This window comes from Mustela lutreola, chromosome 2 (genome assembly GCF_030435805.1).
Source record: "Mustela lutreola isolate mMusLut2 chromosome 2, mMusLut2.pri, whole genome shotgun sequence".
Classification (NCBI taxonomy): Eukaryota; Metazoa; Chordata; class Mammalia; order Carnivora; family Mustelidae; genus Mustela; species Mustela lutreola.
The window spans coordinates 43,874,472-43,892,255 of NC_081291.1; the positions used below are offsets into that span (position 1 = coordinate 43,874,472).

The 17,784-nt window shown below is 37.5% G+C and overlaps 1 protein-coding gene and 1 long non-coding RNA gene across 2 annotated transcripts in view; one reads left to right on the plus strand and one right to left on the minus strand.

The window, feature by feature from the left end:
- The window catches only part of LOC131824148 (contactin-6-like), a 305,999-nt gene that overhangs the window by 164,329 nt on the left and 123,886 nt on the right, over positions 1-17,784 (plus strand).
- Positions 923-17,463, minus strand: LOC131824149 (uncharacterized). Its single transcript, XR_009350764.1, has 3 exons — positions 17,320-17,463; positions 2,473-3,069; positions 923-1,385 (listed from the first exon to the last, which is right to left on the minus strand). It is a non-coding gene; the product is annotated as an uncharacterized LOC131824149 (long non-coding RNA).

The window sequence follows — 17,784 nt, forward strand, 5'->3', positions numbered from 1 at the left end:
GTAAAATTTTCTCATTTTTATTTATCAAATAGTCCATTGTTGACAAAACTCATTTTTTTGCTTAGAATCCAAGTAGTTCTTTGCTGTGAGGGCAGTACAATGTAGTAGATAAGAGTAAAGTCTTCAATTACCTAAATAATTACCTACCCCCAACACATACACATCATGTCCCTCTTCGAAGGATGTAATACTGCCTAGTTCCTAGGAAGCTCTTCTACAAAGCACAAAGCTATACTATGGGGTGCTGTTTCTCTGGAGAAAGCCCCTTTATCATCTAAAGACAAACTTTTAAAATGACAGCACTGCCTAGATCCTAGTGGTTTCTGGTGCTTTATTCTTCCTCTGAATGGGTCAGATAAAAAAGTTTCAAAGGCAACCATTAAGATCAAATGCAGAGTCTAAACTGGAGAAAGTGACTGAAGAGTTGCATTTAAGTCCATTCCATCAAATTCACTTTAACCTGATTTATTTGGCTATACGTCTATCCCCCTCCACATTTCCTATATCAGCTTTATCACAAATCAGTCCCCTGCAGGTCGTATTGGAAAAGCAATATGTGTGATTGAGACATTGTTAACAACAGAGCATGTACTGGTCCCAGAACTGTTAGATTCTGATTGATAAAATTTAATATTTTGAAGGGAGGGGGAAAAAAAAGGCTATTATTCCAGCTCCTTTATTTGTAGTGTGGGTGAAGTTCCTTTTATCTCCTCTACTTTCATTGTAGCAGTATGACTGAGATTCCTATAAATTATCGGATGCAATATCCAGATGTCTGGATGATTTTTTGGTGCTGCTGCTACTTCTTAGTGGGCGAGAGAAAAGATAGTTGAGGTTCTGGAAAAAGTGTCAAAGCTTAGCAATAAAATAAGGATTTCATTGAACAGAAAGTAATGAAATCACCCAATTTATTTCCCTTTCACGGTTGTAATGCAGGTAAATCTTGCTTCATATGAGTCACAAAGCTTGAATGTGCAGTGGCCTGGCTGGGGTGGTACGTGGTTTATGTGTGAAGGATTGCAAGAGTACTCATAAATACTTTTAATAAAAAAGTGTGGGTTGAAGCAGCTTAGTTTTTCAAATAAAAGAAGTTTCATTTGTGTCAGGGGATCAGAGCTGTTAAAAGTCAACTTTCTTAACTTTTCCCTCTCATAGCACCCTTCTAATATCACTGTCCTCCTGAGGTGTTCAATCTCTCGTTCATCTTGATGCTCTTGGGTTCAGGCTTTACCTGCTCTGTGGAGAATTACCTTCATCGGAGGGTACCTTCAGTTTTCTTTCTCAGATCTTCTTGGCTGTCGCATATCCATCAAGCAGTCTTGATTGAAATATTAGTTTCATGGTGTGGTGTTAAATGCCATCGACTAGGAGTCAGCAAAACTTTCCTGTGAAGAGTAACAGAGTAAATATCTTTGATGGACAGGCCAAGGTCTCTACTATTACAGCGTGAAAGCAACCATACATAAATGAATGGGTGTGGCTGTGTTCCAGTACAACTTTACAAAAACAGGCAGTAGGCTCAATGTAGCTCACAGGTCTTTGCAGTTTACTGGGCCCTCAGGTAGATTTAGAATATATTTTTAGAGGTAGTCTGCCAACAGTGACAGCTAACATTCATTGAACATACACTTAAAACTCTCTTATCATTTAGCAAAACTAATAGGTAGCTACTAGTGGAAACCCATTTTATAGTTCAGTAAACATCAACAGACAAAGATCAAGTGATTTGCCAGTACATGGTAGAAAGGTATTTGAAGTTAGGCTCACTTGGGGTCCCAGGCTTCTAACCACTATGCCATAATACTTTCCTAATTCATCAGTAGAAAGGGAAAAGCCATGAAAACCCATTTTGGTGAAATGTTTTCATGTGTGAATACCTTTTTTTAAAAATATTAATACATAAAGTGCCACCTATGTTCCAGCTTATTATTCATAGGATGTTAGGTTGCTATTACTATTTATTTACCATTTAAATCTTTATTCTAGAAAATTAACTTATTGGTAAGGAAAATATGCAGAAGAGAGAACATTAAATATGGAAAGTCAGCATGAACTGAAAAAAAAAAGAGATAGGAATCTAAAGTTAAATAAGCTGAATTTTTAAATTCTGGCTCTATCAGTTTAAAAATATGTATAATTTTGAGCAGGTTACATTAGGAGCCTTAATTCTGAAACTAGACACTAGAGAAACTAGCTGTATAGCTATATTAGAAATTACTTTGAGGATCTAGTGAGACACTAAATGGAGAAGTATGTTATACTGATGCATCAATATGTAATAATATACATAGTGATGTATCAATATATAATAATCATATAAATAGGACAAAATGGAATTATGTTTTATTATAGCTGTACGTATACAAACATGTTTGCACACATATATATCAAAGTGAATGTCAAAAAGTCACTTTTTCTTTAGATGAGTAAAAAAGTCTATGTTTTAAATAATCTAAACCAAAAATACTGTACCTTTGAAGCAAAATTTTACAAGAAATTTTTAGATACTGAGGAATAAAGAGTTCTTGAGGGTCATCTAGTCCATTCCTCTGTCTTCAGGCAGAGATATTCTTAAGCCAATGCAGATGAGATCCCGTCTGTTTCTTTTAGAGAAGCAATTTAGTGAAAGTGCCTATAAACCGTTTGCTGATAGAAGGAGAACCTCTTGAATACAAATTGACTCCCTGATTGTAAGTGACTTTTTGATGACAAGCAAGAGAACTTTTCAAAAACACAGAATATTGAAAATATTTTGTTTGTTTTGGCAAGTGAATGGCCTTGTCCGCCTGTGGCTTCCAGATGGGGGTCCAGGCTGAAAACATCCAGAGGCTCCAACCACATTTGCTATGCAGCACAGCACCTCTTACAGTCCAAAGGTGAGCCTTAATATTTTATACCGTTAACTGTGTAGTCCCAAAGATGGATTCAGGGCAGGCGTTTGATGTTGCCACATGTTTGGGTTGCTGAATACCATGGTGAGTTTCTCTACCTCTCTTCGACATTTTAATAGTGGTAACAACAAAAACACAAAAATTTCCCCTTATCACTGGTGCTTTAGGTAATAACGCACTGAAAGAAAAACAAAAATTGGTTTGTCTCCATAATATATCACATTCTCTACTTTATGAAGAAATAATTAAAGAAACAGCTCAAATTTGATGTGAAGCTTCAGAAAACTCCATGTGTGCCATGGATAAAATATTAGAGAAACATTGATTTCCCACAGGAGATGAATCAATTTTGTCTGTTTAGTTCATTGCTGCATTTATAGCTCCTAGAGCATTGCTTGGCAGATAGTAGCTGCTTAATAAATTGGCAGATGAGACCTGCTTTAAATGTCCATAGCACACTGTTTGATTTGCTTTTTAACAGCAGAGTTCATGACGAAGATTTGGACTAAGTAGTGCATTTGGGAAGTAATCTCGGGAAGCATGGGGGAAGAGTAGGGAAGTTTATAGGGAAGAGAGAAAACCCAGGAAGAGAAGGCTAATGAGTGGATTATTACTGTGGACAACTGTGCCTCGGTATGGCTGTGCCCCTCCTACAGACTTTTTAGTTTTGTTTGTTTGTTTGTTTTTAATAAACATATAATGTATTTTTATCCCCAGAGGTACAGGTCTGTAAATCTCCAGGTTTACACACTTCACAGCACTCACCATAGCACATGCCCTCCCCAATGTCCATAACCCCACCCCCCTCTTTCAACCCCCCTCCCCCCAGCAACCCTCAGTTTGTTTTGTGAGATTGAGAGTCGCTTATGGTTTGTCTCCCTCCCAATCCCTCCTACAGACTTTTAAAAACATGCCTCAGGATCGCTCCACCTTAGGACAAGAAAGTTGGGGTATTAACTGACCAACTCCCTTATTCTTTGGTTAAGGTTTACTGCTGAGGACATTAAATCCCCACCAGACATATTGGGGTCTGAGGCATTCTGTGCCCGTAGAATAAAGAGGTCCTCACAAAAGTCTTGGGCAAAGGGGCCAGGGCACTGAAGATAGCAAGCTCTCAATTATTAACTGCTGCCCCAAATGCTCGGTGACTTCCTAGGGCGGGTCTGAGTGGTTATGGGATATTTACTGTGGCTACTACAACCATCCCTTAAAAGAACCTCAACACTTGTGGTTTTCTAAGTGGCAGTCCTAAATGTGAGAAAATTTAAGAAACTGGTTTGATATTTACATTTGCTACATAGTTTTAATTAAAAAGGTCACAGATACTTCTTACCTAATAAGCAAGAGAATTTATAAAAGTTCAAAGATGGCAGTTCAGGAATTTTGCATTTTGTATTCGTGGCTCTAGTATTTCTATGAGTAAACAGGGTATGTTTCAGTTGTTTCCACTTGATTACTGAATAAGTGATTAGACTGAACTTATTCTATCCTTAAAAGAAGCAAAATGGTGAAAAAATAATGAATACTGTTTTTCTGAAAATAAATTGAAAAAATTTTAAAAAAAGAAGCAAAATACTTAATTGAGATTATTGGACAGTGATGTCCTTGATTAATCATTTTATTGAAGATGATAATTAATGGTCTCTTCTTGTCTTATAAAAGAGTGGGCCTAGGTTGCTAAATAGGTAACTTCTTTTCTACCGTGACAGATCATTGATCATCTTAAAAATCTCAAGTAAAAGACACAAAGGAACTTCATGGCAGGGTCAGGAGCTGACCACTTTGCAGAGTGGCTAGGACAAGGCCAAATGATACACAGGCTGAGATTTTACAGGTGCATGAACTATAAATAAACACAAGGAGACCAATCTGCAGGGAAGAAAAGGGCAGAGGCTCGAAGGGAAGCAGAGAGGACGCAGGCCGTGCATGGAAAAGGGAAAAAGAGAGATGGAAAGAGAATAGCTAGCAGTGAACCTCACTGATCTCCGATGTTTCCACTACTTGCTGGCCTGAGCTTTCTCTCCATGCCTCTGTAACGGCCCCTGCTTTAGTTCAGACTCCCTTAAGTGAATATCTGTCCCTGGTGTGCAGAGACCCAAAGGAAACAATGAACACATGATTGTTATTTCAGTAGAAACTGGAATAAACTAGAAAATCAACTAGTTGATCATTTAAGCTTATGGCATTGTGATAAAATCTGTAGGTCACACTCCTTGGGATTTGAAATTTAGCTCCATCAACTAATTACTAGTTTAGTGACTTATTGGCAGTTTTCTTAATTTTTTTTCTGTTTTAGCATTTCATATGTAAAGTATGCTTAATTCTAGTGCATACTTTTTAGACCCCAATATGTGCTTTTATATATATAGTGCCCACACGTGTAAATTTTAAGAACATTAAATATAAATACAAATACAAAATAATAAATATAATAGAAAAAAATAACAACATAAAATAAGAATATATATAAAATTAATTCTACATGTAAGTTTATGAACTATAAATTTTGTGACAATTATAACTTACTGAGGGCTGTTTGATGTGATGTATTAAGCAGGTCACTTTAGGCATCTCACTTAATTCTCACAATAATCCAACAATACAAGTATTTTTTAAGAAATATTTTATAGATTTGATTTATCTATTGTTTATTTCAGCAAATGTTTCTTGGATATCCTTTATGTATCATGCACTCAACATATTAGAGAACATTGAAAACTAAACTTTCAATGTCTCATAGTGTACAGATCCAAGAGCTACAATCAAACACAGGCTTATCGGAATCCAAAATCAAATGTTTTCCTTCAGCTATGGGACCACTCTTTCTTCTTAAATAAAATAAGTACATTCCCTTTGCTCGTGGGTTTGCCTCTCTCTCCTGGGCCACGCACAGTCTTTTATAATCAAAGTTCAGCAGTGACCTGCCATCATTTCTGCCCTACTCTGTTGACTGCACAGACCAATCGTGGCACAGGGCAGTGGGAAGGGACGAGAGAAGGCAGTAGATACCACCATCAGCTTCACTTGGGGCCATTTTGGAATCTGGCTCCTACATCATTTCTTAGAATAAATCCTAGCCTCTTCTCTATGATCCAAAAAAAATTGTATCCTCTTGGAAATTCCTAAAGAAAATATTGTGGACTATATACATGGTATTTTCTATTCACTCACTCACTTTGAAGTTATAACCGTTTCTTAATTCCTTAAACATATATCTGTTGAATATCTGCTTTTGTAAGCACTGACCTAGTTACTGTGGGGAAAATAAGGTCACTATTTTCCTGAAGTTTATAAACTATCTAGGAAAAATTAAAGTAAATTAGAACAATACTCATTTCTGACAGTGATTAGACCTTTGTGGGGGGAGTGAAAGGTAGCTGCTACTTTATATTGGCTGGCTCTCTTGGCTGGCCAAGAGAGGCTTCCATAAAAAGTTAGCACACAGGCTGAGATCTGAATGTCAGGGGCATCCAGCCATGTGGGGATCTGGGAAGAAGTTTTCAAGCAGAAGAAATAAGGCCAAAGACCACAAAAGGAGGAAACTTAGCATGTTCTGAGAAACAGGAAAGTGAAGTATTCATTGTGTCTGGAGTTTTCTGAACAACAGGAGCAAAGGAGTGATAGAAGTATATCATGGGGAGCCTGAAATAGCTTAGCAAGCTTTTTCAAGTTATTTTTATTTCTCTGAGCTCATTAATCAGAGACTCACTGAGTATATACACTGTGTCCCAGCACTGTGCTGTGTTCTGGGAATGCAGAACAAGCCCATATACTCATTTTGGAAAAGGAAGTCATACAAACAGTTACAACATCAGAGTAGGGTCCTTTCCAAGGATCTTATGGTAAGTGATAATTAATTCAAGCAATTTACCTTTTATTTTTTAATGTATTAAATCCACCAATATATTCGGGTCACCTCTGTGTGAGATGCAGGCTGTGTGATCTGGTGCTGCAGGTCTGAGACTGACAGCCCCAGTTTCACCTTTGACAGAAATAACTGTAGCTAAGGCCAGTTACATTTCGATGAAACTCCCCTCAGTCGGTGCACTCTGCACTCTAGATACAATCTACTCACTGTTCTCCAGGAAAATCAGTGACCTCATTCCTGCATATCCCAGTGAAGAGACATTCTTTCCATCCCTTCTAACTCCCAAGTCTACCTCTGCTTAAGTCCTAGTCCCTGCTCAGTGCTTGCAGATATTTCTTTCTCTATGTTAGTCTTGATCTCAAAGAGGAGCTCTTCTTATTTCTGCTCCAGATAACACACTTGTTCAAGTAAAACCTCATTCATGTAGTCTGTGCTTTGTATCAGAACATTTGTGGAAGTTTGAGGAGAGAAGAGGATTACGGACACAAGAAGAACATAAAGCATTTTACATTGAATAGACTTTTTCTTCAAGTCCTGTAGCACTCTGTAACTTGATTTCCCTTTGTGTGTGTGTGTGTTCTTATCCTGCTGCCCTGCCATCCTCTCTCCCCCCCAACCCCCACACCCAGCCAGTTCCTACTGATTGTCAACACAAACCACTTTGGTCCTTTCAAATATATCCTGCCTCATGATCCACCATATCCTCTGCATCCACCATTTTCCTAAGACAGATTCCCAAATTTCAGGCATCTATCTATATATTGCCTTTGTGGGGTTTAAAATACCCACATACCACCTGTACTATTAATTTTTTCCCAATCAAATTGCTTTGATTTTTTTAAAAGTAAATATGTTAGGAAGTACATATTTATTAACCACTGTATCAAGAAAATTAATATAATTTATCATAAATAAATGGAAACTCTAAAAAGTACTGTGTACCTATTAAAATTTAAAAACAGGCATTTCTATAACGCTTAAGTGCATTGCCATGCAACCAATTATACCTGCCACACACATTGGTAATCTCTCTTGTTTATCTCTCAAGATTACGTAAATATTTAAAAAGATGATAAAAGTGAAACTGCTTTGGAAAATAATGGGATTTTCTGGGGCACCTGAGTGTCTTAGTGGGTTAAAGCCTCTGCCTTCAGCTCAGGTCATGATGCCAGGGTCATGGGATCGAGCCCTGCTCAGCAGGGATCCTTCTTCCCTTCCTCTCTCTGCCTGCTTGTGATCTCTGTCTGTCAAATAAATAAATAAAATCTTTGGGGGGAAAAAAAAGAAAAGAACAGGATTTTCTTTAAAATAGCCTCTAATGGTCTCTTTCTGTGTCTGTCTTTCTTTCTCTGTCTCTGTTTCTATGTCTATGTATCTTTCTCTCCGTGTGTGTGTGTGTGTGTGTGTGTGTGTGTGTGTCTTTTTCTCTGTCTCTAAATGACAATGTATGCAAAAGTCCTTATCACTGGACCTTAATTATCCTGAGGGCTGAGCTGGAGAAATCTGCAAAGGAAATGCAGATTGCAGATGTGACTCCAAAGTCCTTGCTCAGAGTAAAACAGTTTGATGGAAAAATAACAGTATTTAGCAACAACCCTGAAAGTCAGTCTCCCTAATTTGAGTACTGCAAGTTCCTGCAAAGTGAAGTCAGTAGGATAGAAAGTCTGTTTTGGTTTGCGGGGCGGGGGGGGGGGGTAGTCTTTGAAGAAGTGCTCTCATTCCACACTCCTATATAAACAGGAAAACAGGAGTAGTAACATTTAACCAGGGGCTCTGCCCCATTACCTTGAGTACCCTATCTTTTATTTTTTATACAGGTTGCAAAGTTTGAAATTAAACTTTCTGATTAAACCATCAAAATGAACTAAAGGGCTTATTATGGGCCATGTCTCAAAAGAACCATGGTTTGTGGGATGGGTCACATTAACCACTGCTGTCAAAGGGCCAGGAGTCTTGCTTTGTGGGAATCACTCCCTTGTTTTCTAATGCCCAGCACAGAAGTTGGCCCAGAGGGACCTAGGAGAAAGTTTGTTCCTGAAAGGACACAAGTTCACCTCATTTGCCACCAAAACTTACATGTCCAGCCCTTTTTGCTGATGTCCAGGCATGGGAGCTTGTAACATCTGAGCCTGTGGCCAATCTGCCTCAGACCTGGGAGCCATAGGACCTACAAGTCAGGGCCACTGTGAAGATTAAGTGGTATGATGTTCATAAAGCCCTAGGAACTGGGAGGGGTTTCAGTAAATAAGCATTCCCCTCCCCACTCTTCCCGGATGGCCCCTCGCTGCACTTTCATAGCTCTTAGTTGATCCATTCAAATATTCAACCAAAATCTAATGAAAACCCACTATCTTTTGGATTAGCTAGTTTGATGTCCACACTAGACTTTAGGTTTGCTCTCTGCCACACAGGGCGCCTCAGCAAAATCCTTCAGTGTTCATTTTGGTAGAAAGACATACCATAATGACACACACAGCTGAATCTCCATCTTCCACACGCTGTATCGCATCTTTATTCATCTGAGGATTTGACCCATTCTGATCCTCCCCTTCTTGCACTTGAGCAATATCTGTGTCATTCATTAATGCTAGGAAATATAAGCAGCCCTAAGAAATCTCTTTACTGACTAAAAAGGTACCAGAGCTGCCCTCCCTGCAGAACAAAAGATGGGGGAAATGAATATTTGCCAAAAGGCACAGGCCAAGACCAGGAAGAAAGAGGGCAGTCTAGGACTTTTCTGGTGACTCAAACACCAAGCCAAGAGGTTATTTCTCCCTCCAGCTGGGTTGTGGTGCTCTCTGAGCAGAGAGATGCAATGACCCTCCATCTAACAGCTCATGTCAAGTTGGCAAAACAGGCTCTGTAATAAAATGCAATGTGATGTGGCATTACTTGGAATAAAATACACATGCTTTTGACTTCAGGCCATTTTTTAAAAATTCATTTATTCACACAGCATTTGAGCTGGCCACTGGATGGGCAGAGAAGGAAGTTCCAGACTCTGTACTTAAGAAAATATGTTTCGTTAAATCACCAGGCACTGAAATAAAAACTGAAAATAAAACCCATTTGAAAATCCTAAACATCCAACTGTTGGTGATGTGCAAGTATATGATCAATGACATAATTAAAGTCCCCCCTATCATTTATTTTGTACTTCATACGTTTAATATGTTAAAGACATTACATCATTATTCCTGTGAGACAGGGGCTATTATTAGCTTCATTGTAAAAGTAGAGAAAACTGAAGTAGAAAGAGATGAATTCAGGTGCCCTAAATCAAGAGCAAATGCATGGCAGAGCAACCATTTGGACCCACAGAGTCTGACTCTAAACCTGTGCTCCAGATCCTGTTGTTTCATCATGAACCTGTACAGAATTCATTAGTGGGTTGTCTAATTTTTGCATGCCTACTTAGATTGCTTCTTTTCTTCCCAGAAACACTGAAGAGCTCCACTTCAGTGTGCAGTTAAGTAATCTGGCATCTCAGTCTATCTTACACTGCCAAAGTTATATCATTCCATTGTCCCCTTCTGCTTCTCTATCATTCAGCTAGTTTTAACTGTAGGGAATGTGCAAACTTAGTAAGAGACAAGTTTGGGAATAGGCCATATCTAGTACTTGAATTTTTTTGGTCATAGATGTCACTGCTTTCCCAGCATTAGTCAGACAAATGATTCCTTTATAGAAAATCAAACTCAGTTGTACATGTATATTTTAATCGACCAAGTAGGCATTTCATAGTTGCTTACAATGACCTATGTAATAAATGCTTATCTCTCTGAAAACCTGGATGCTCAGCTGATAAAAAAGAATATATCACCCCTGCCTCACTATTACTCTATATATTATTTTCTTAAGCACCATAAGGAAATGATTCTCAGTGAATTCATTATTCCCAGGGAACAAAGAAACAACTTACTTGCTCTCCACTTATTTATGAAGTTTTATAAAATTCCTTTTACATCAAAAAAAAAAAAAAAAAAAGGAAGGGGGAAGGAATTTTAACTTGGAATATAAATGAATTTGACACCAGAAATTCTTAAAATATCCCTTTACTTCTTGCTTAGATATTAGCATTCCAAATATATGTTCAATATTGAGACTCAGCTATTGCCTCTTTTACAGAATTTGACAATAGCACTGTGCTTTATTAAGTTATGTCATGTTACATTAACGAGTTATGCTAGGAAACACAATAATATCACAAACACAGTAACTGAGTATATAGCATCCTAAAAATGATGATATAAAATGAAATTAGTCTAAGTAGAAATATTTTTGTATGCCACTTAATAAAGGGCAAGGAAAATTAGTTAACAGCATCAAGAATTTCAGCTTACTCCAAACCACCCAAGAAATAGGAAATGGTAACATTAACCATCTGATATTCACCATGAGTGGTTCTCTTCAAAGGAGACAACTGATGGACAGATGTGAATTTGGAAAAACCTTACTATAATGTCTTGATATTCTTAAAGAGTACTTTGATTTCAAAAGTTACATATATCATATCACGGAGTTCCGTGAGGCTAATGCAGAGCTAGGGAATTATTCTTGGTATCTTCACCATTTCCCTGTTGCTGGGCAGGGGGTCAGCATTTTCTCACCTGGCAAAATGTTTTTGCCGTAGGCCAAAATAAAGCACATACCTCCGATGTGGAAACTGCGTCAGGAGGATGAACACTCCTCAATGCAAACCTTCAGTGCTGAAACTTCTGCAGAATTTGCAAAGGGGTAATAGTATTCTACTGGTGCAAAACAAAGTACAGTGCAAGAAACGTTGGAATTTAAAATCAGATTCAACATTGTCAAAGTAACAAATTATTAAAGTTGTTTTTGAGGTGCAGAGAGGGGGAAAGGAGCACTGTCTCTGGTTTGGGGACAGATGATACAGTCGTGGTGTGAGGAAGCTCTAGGGTGGTAAGATAGTGTGGCTTAAGCAGATGGCCTCTGGAGTCATGGTCTTCGGAATTTAATTTTACTTCCTTTACTTACAATGAGGGCAGATTTCTCAGTTTCTGAGTATGGAAGTAGTAGAAGGAGGGAGGTGAACTTTGCAGGAGGGGGAGAATTTGGGTTTTTCTCTGCTCCAGAAACAGGACTGTAGCGGGAAGTTTGTAGAAGAGAGAAAGCAGACATAACCAACAGAGGGGAGAGCTATAGGCTTTTAAGAACTAAATATCCAATATTTGATTTCAAGGTGTTTGGATTGCATCTTATTCAATCCATAAGATTAGCAGAGGCACAAATATGGCCGTGGTGGTGCTCCCTGTAAGTGCAGAGTGGGGGGACCGAGGTGGAGATTGATGTCTATCTCTGTATGTAGATCAAGATAAGGAGCAAATTCCCTGTTTGCAGGGACACGAAGGTGGAGATAAATTAGGAAACACACCTGGAAAGGACACAACAAGGATTCTGAAAAGTGAGAATATCAGAAATGAAACTTTCTAAACCTGAAAATACAGCATTTCCTTCCCCAGTCCAGGAATTTGCAGGAATTTGGAAAGGCACTAAGCTTTTGTGTTTGTTTATTTGTTTGTTCATTTGTTTGTTTGAACATGGAGTGGCAGTTTATGCCTGTTTTATATCTTATGTATGGCAGCAACACCCCAGTTAACCTTTGGAAAGCAGAAGAGTATCACATTTGGGAGTGTGAGCTCTGGAAGCAGACTACCTCCTCTTCGGTTCTGTCCTGATATATAGAAACTGTGTGGCCGCTGGTCTGGTGCTGATCCTTTATAAACCTGTTTCCTTCCTTGTTAAGTGACTGTGATAGTGGTACCTGCATTCCAGGGTCATCATGAGAATTCAATGAAACTACTTCACTGAGTGTCTGGAACGTAATAGTTATATAGATGAAAAGCTATATAGTAGAGTTATATAGGAAGAATGAAAACTATAACTATATAGTTATATAGAAAGAAAAATAAAGATTTAAAATATTACAATAATATAATGCAGAGCAAGTGAATAAAAATCCAGTTAATATTATTATTCAGATTTCGAACAACTCAACTGTAGTATATACTGCATGAAGCATGCACATTTTCCTGGTGAATGTCTTTTCCTATCCCTGACTTCATAGGTGTCGTACTCCTGGTCTGGGTCAATGAACCCCCAGTACCCACAGCCTCCCTCCAAGTTTGAGAGTTGGCAGACCCCTGGCCTCCTTCTGTGTCAGGGACTGGTGCTGCCAAGCACATCCTCTGATTGTGATCCTCAGGCCTTGGCAGCAAATAATACAGTTTTCTCACTTTAATTAGGCTGAGATTCATTCCTACACATGGCAGCTGCAAAGATGTATTCTCCTTACAATGAGACACTGCAATACTTAGCATTGCTTGGACTTAATTTTAAGTACATTTTGGTGGCCCTTGTCCCTCCTCTGCACCTTGGTTGCTCCAGGAGAGAGCATATGGCCCTGTAATCCTTTAAAGCTTATTTTATGGGCCATTCTCAGGCACTTCCTGCTGGCCTTTGGAACAGAGCCTTGTTTGTGACTGCATTTTTGCTTACATTCCTGCCAAATGCTTCCTCCAAAACCAGCAATAAAACCACAGGATCCGATAAGCCACGGTCATCAGAATGGCTTAATGAGAGCAACCGCAACAATCGGGGTCTTTCACAACAACCTGCTCTGCAGGACTTATACCTTGAGCACAAGGACGGGCTGGGCAGGTCATCTTTGTAGCTTATGGGAGTTTCTCCAAATAATACAGAATTTGAGACCATCTCAGGGAATGATCTCACACTAAGCTGTTTTCCCTTAAGCAAAAATGGATAAGACAAAAATAGGAACTGGTAGTTCTTTTTAGCCTCTCCTCATAGAAGAATAAATCTAGAGTCTTGAAAGGTGTTACAGAGCAAAGAAAATCGCATTGAGTGCTCAAATGGCTACCTAATTCAGTCAGCCTTGCCTCAAAATACCTGAATTATATCATGTCTCTGGCTAGCAAAAAGGTACTTGAGGTAGAAGTTGGATACATAAAACAGATCTTGATCAAAGTGTATTCACGTGAGATGGCACTTAGTTTAAATAAGGCAGAATTATATCTTGTCTGTCATCTGTGGCTATTAAACAGTTTTAAAATCTGAATTATTAATTAAAACCTGTGAACTAGTACCAGTTTGGAATGGCCGTGTTCTGATAGCTAACAGGACTTGTATGACTTTTGAGAGATATATGGAAATTATTAAATACCCCATTGTAATCGTAAAAGGCAGGAAGAAATTATGTTGCCAGCAGATCCTATTATAAATGGAAATGAACACAGAATATATTAAGATATCAGTGGTCTTATCAACAGTGTGTTATAATGGCTTCTGATTAACACTGAGAACATGATTGATGTTACTGGGAATATGGCACACTGACAATGTGACACTGAGAAAATTCAATCCAAAGCTTGTTAATTTCATAGAATCATTCAATTTCTCATTACTCCTTTGTGACAGTTTTTGTTTTTGTGACCATTAAAAAGTAATGACAATTTGATGGGACCTTTCAATAATGATAGTAGGAAAAACATTTTTAAATCCTCACCTGTTATTACTAATAGAAAGAGAGACAATGAATACAATATATTGATTTTTGGTTTTATAAAGAGTTTGTTACCTTGATTCTTATTGAGTCACATTTAAAATTATGCAAACCCAAGTCACAAAGGACTCCCAAGTCAAGGCAATAGTTCACATCAACAGTACCAAACATATGTAGGTTGATTTAGTATTTTCCATGGCCAAAGAAGAAAGGACATGTATTTGATTAAAAATCTTTAGGAAACAGATAAGGCATTCCAGGTCCTGAATTAGTGTAAAGCTAATGACTAAGCAAAACAGCTGGAGGAAGAAAAGGGGGTGTAACTGGGGATAAGTAGAGTTTATTTTGGCCAAATATTTGTATTATTAAAAGTAGAGTACATATAAGAGTTACTAAATTTATGTATCAGATTTAATACATCTAGTTCATTGAACTTTTCATGGATGGAGAGCAATTCTATAAGAAAGAATACTCATTTGGTAAATAACATAGGTAAACAGCATGCATGCTTCAAATGGAAACATCCATGCACAAAAACTTTTATGGGAACCAAAATGTGCTATTTAACCATTTTTTGCAAATTCATGTATCTGAACTCTGTATCAGTCAGAGGAAAATACAGCGGCATGACCTAATCATTTGGTGTGTTGTTTTCATAATAATTACCACATACTAATTACTTCTTCTATAGCACGCTGTAGGTTAGACACTTTGATTCATTATTTTATTTAATCCCCATAACAACCCTGATAAATAGGTATATTTATTGCATCTTTTCCCTTCCTCAGTGATTTACCCAACACTGCCATCCATTTCATTGAGAAATTTGAAACCACCGGGAAAATCTTTCTCATCTAACCAGCAGATAATTGTACAGTCTATCCTGTATCAATAATTAATCTTTTGTCTTAATTCTGCCTTCCTTACAAAGGTCAGCACTTTCATAGGGGTTCTGATTGCCACCTTTCTGACTTTTCAAGAACTTTACCATAATGTGTGTCTTAGAATTCTCATCTCTTTCTTTACCTGATTTTTACATCAGTAGAGCACACCTGCCCTCTAAATTCTTCCCTATTCTTAAAATCTCACCTCCCATTCATAGTCAATTCTAAAGAGTTTGCACACTTGTGATCCCCATGTTCTTATCTACTATTTATCCCTCAATTCACTTTGGCCTTTCTCCATAATTTCACTTAAACTTCTCTTGTCAAGATTACAAGTGACCTTCATGTTGCCTAATAAGACATTTTTCTGTCCACATCTTATCCCATGCTGTAGACCCTGCTTTCTTCCTTCTTCTGCTTCTTCTCTCTGTCCTACTCTCTTCTTTCCTCCTTCCCTTTCCTTCCTTCCTAATCCTCTACTCCACTTCTAAACATTGGAGATTTTTAAAGTTTGATTCTAGACAACTGTCAAATTGCTCACGCCAAAAATTTTAGAGTCATCCCATGGGGATTACATCCATTCCTATGGCTTTAAATACTATATACATACTGATGAATTCTATTCTTATAAATCTGGACCTTGCTTCTCCTCTGATTTCAGTGCTCATATGTTATATAGCATACATGGCATTGTCATTTAAGTAATTCATGGATAAGACACACATAATATATACAAAATAGAAGTCTTCAATTTCTCTAAATCACACCAATAATTTATTGCAATTATACTCCAATAAAGTTGTTAAAATGAGCAAAAAATTACACAAATTGTAATCTTTATATATTTTTAAAGATAGAGAGGTGTAGGTAAAGATTTAATAATCTCTACTTCCATATGTCCCATTCACTCCCTTGAGACAATCAAGGTGAATATTAAAAATATATATTCTATTATTTTACCTATACCAGTTAAAGGAAATGGTCATATTTAGGTTTTTACTTTTTTTCTTTCACAATGGGATAATGACATAGCAATATTTAGCACTTTTTAAACTTAAAAGTATAACTCACTTTCTAAGAGCTTTCCTAGTCAGTCCTTTATATCTAACACATTCTTTCTAATCATTGATAGCCTTCCATTCTATGGATATTACAGATATTACTCAACTTCTGCACTGATTTATTATTCACTTGTTTCTAGTCATTCCCTTTATACTTTTAATATAATCCTAATGTAATACAATAGCCCCAAATGTTGATTATTGCAATTTCTCATTGACCCTTGTCCACTATGTGCCAATGAACAGTGCTTCCTTTCAGTATTGTGGCATTTCCCTGTTATTTTCTACCTCTAGGTTTTGAAACCTGGTTTTTGGTTTTTGTTTATTCACAAGGAATATGTTCCCTGTTCCATATCACCATTGCATGGCTGTCTCTTTCTCATCCAATAAATCTGCGTTCTATTCTTTTCACTCACAAGTTATGTCAGTGGCGTTAAAAGGTTAAACTGCTATAACACAGAGACCCCAAAATAAATGCCTCAAACAAGATAGGACTTGACTTGTCTCTACTCTAATGATCCAGAGTGGATGTTCCAGATAGGTGGAGTTGTACTCCATGCAGCCACTCAAGTATCCAGATCAAGAAGATCTTTTATGTCATTGGCAATCTGGGTGCTGGGGGGAGGGTGAGAACATAAATCTGTGGAGATTTCCTTTCACACATCATATATGGAAGTTTCACTTGTTTCTGCTTGCCACATTAATTGTAAGGATGTCTGAGACATGTATCCTATGCTTAGAAAACTGTATTTGTTCTATAAATCTACTCTTATGGAAGAAGGGAGAACACATTTTTATAGACAATAGCAGTCTTCACCCCACAATAATTATTACAATTTGTAAAGGTACATTTGTTCACTTATTTTTTAAATTGTCTTCTAGTTTTCCTATTTAATAATAAGCACAATAAAGGCAAGGTACATGCCTGGTTTATTTACTAATATGTCTTCTCTCCTTAGTACACTTCCTGTATTTTTAGTAGGGGTTCAAAACAAATGTGTTAAAAGAGTAAATGAGAGTATAATGGGATTTTACAGGTCAAAAAATTAAGTTCAGGAAAGTCAAAAACTACCTGTTCCTGGAGACTGAATGAGGAGTCCAGGAATGTGGAAGGATTTGTACTTCATATGGATGGTTTAACAATGTAACTAGTTAGCTTTCTGCTAACAGTGTATTTCTATTCTTCTTTGATGTTGTAGGACATTACAGCATTCTAAACAAGATCATGAAGCTTCTTTGTGAAGGAGTAGAATGAGAAAATTTAAAAATAGACCTTCTCTCTCAACAGTTCAATCACATAGAACTCTCTACCTCACACCATTCCATCCTAAATTCTCAGACTCCATCTGCACATCAAATACCAACCATTAATCAAGAGGGCTAGAGGACTGTCGCAAACTTGCTGCATACTTTTTGTTTTGTTTTATTTTATTTTGTTTTTTAAATCACACCTTCCCTGGGCAAGGAAAGTAAGTATGTGCTGAGTTTTAAAGATTTCCCGCTAGGCTACAAACTGCCAGGGAGAATAAAAGCAAAT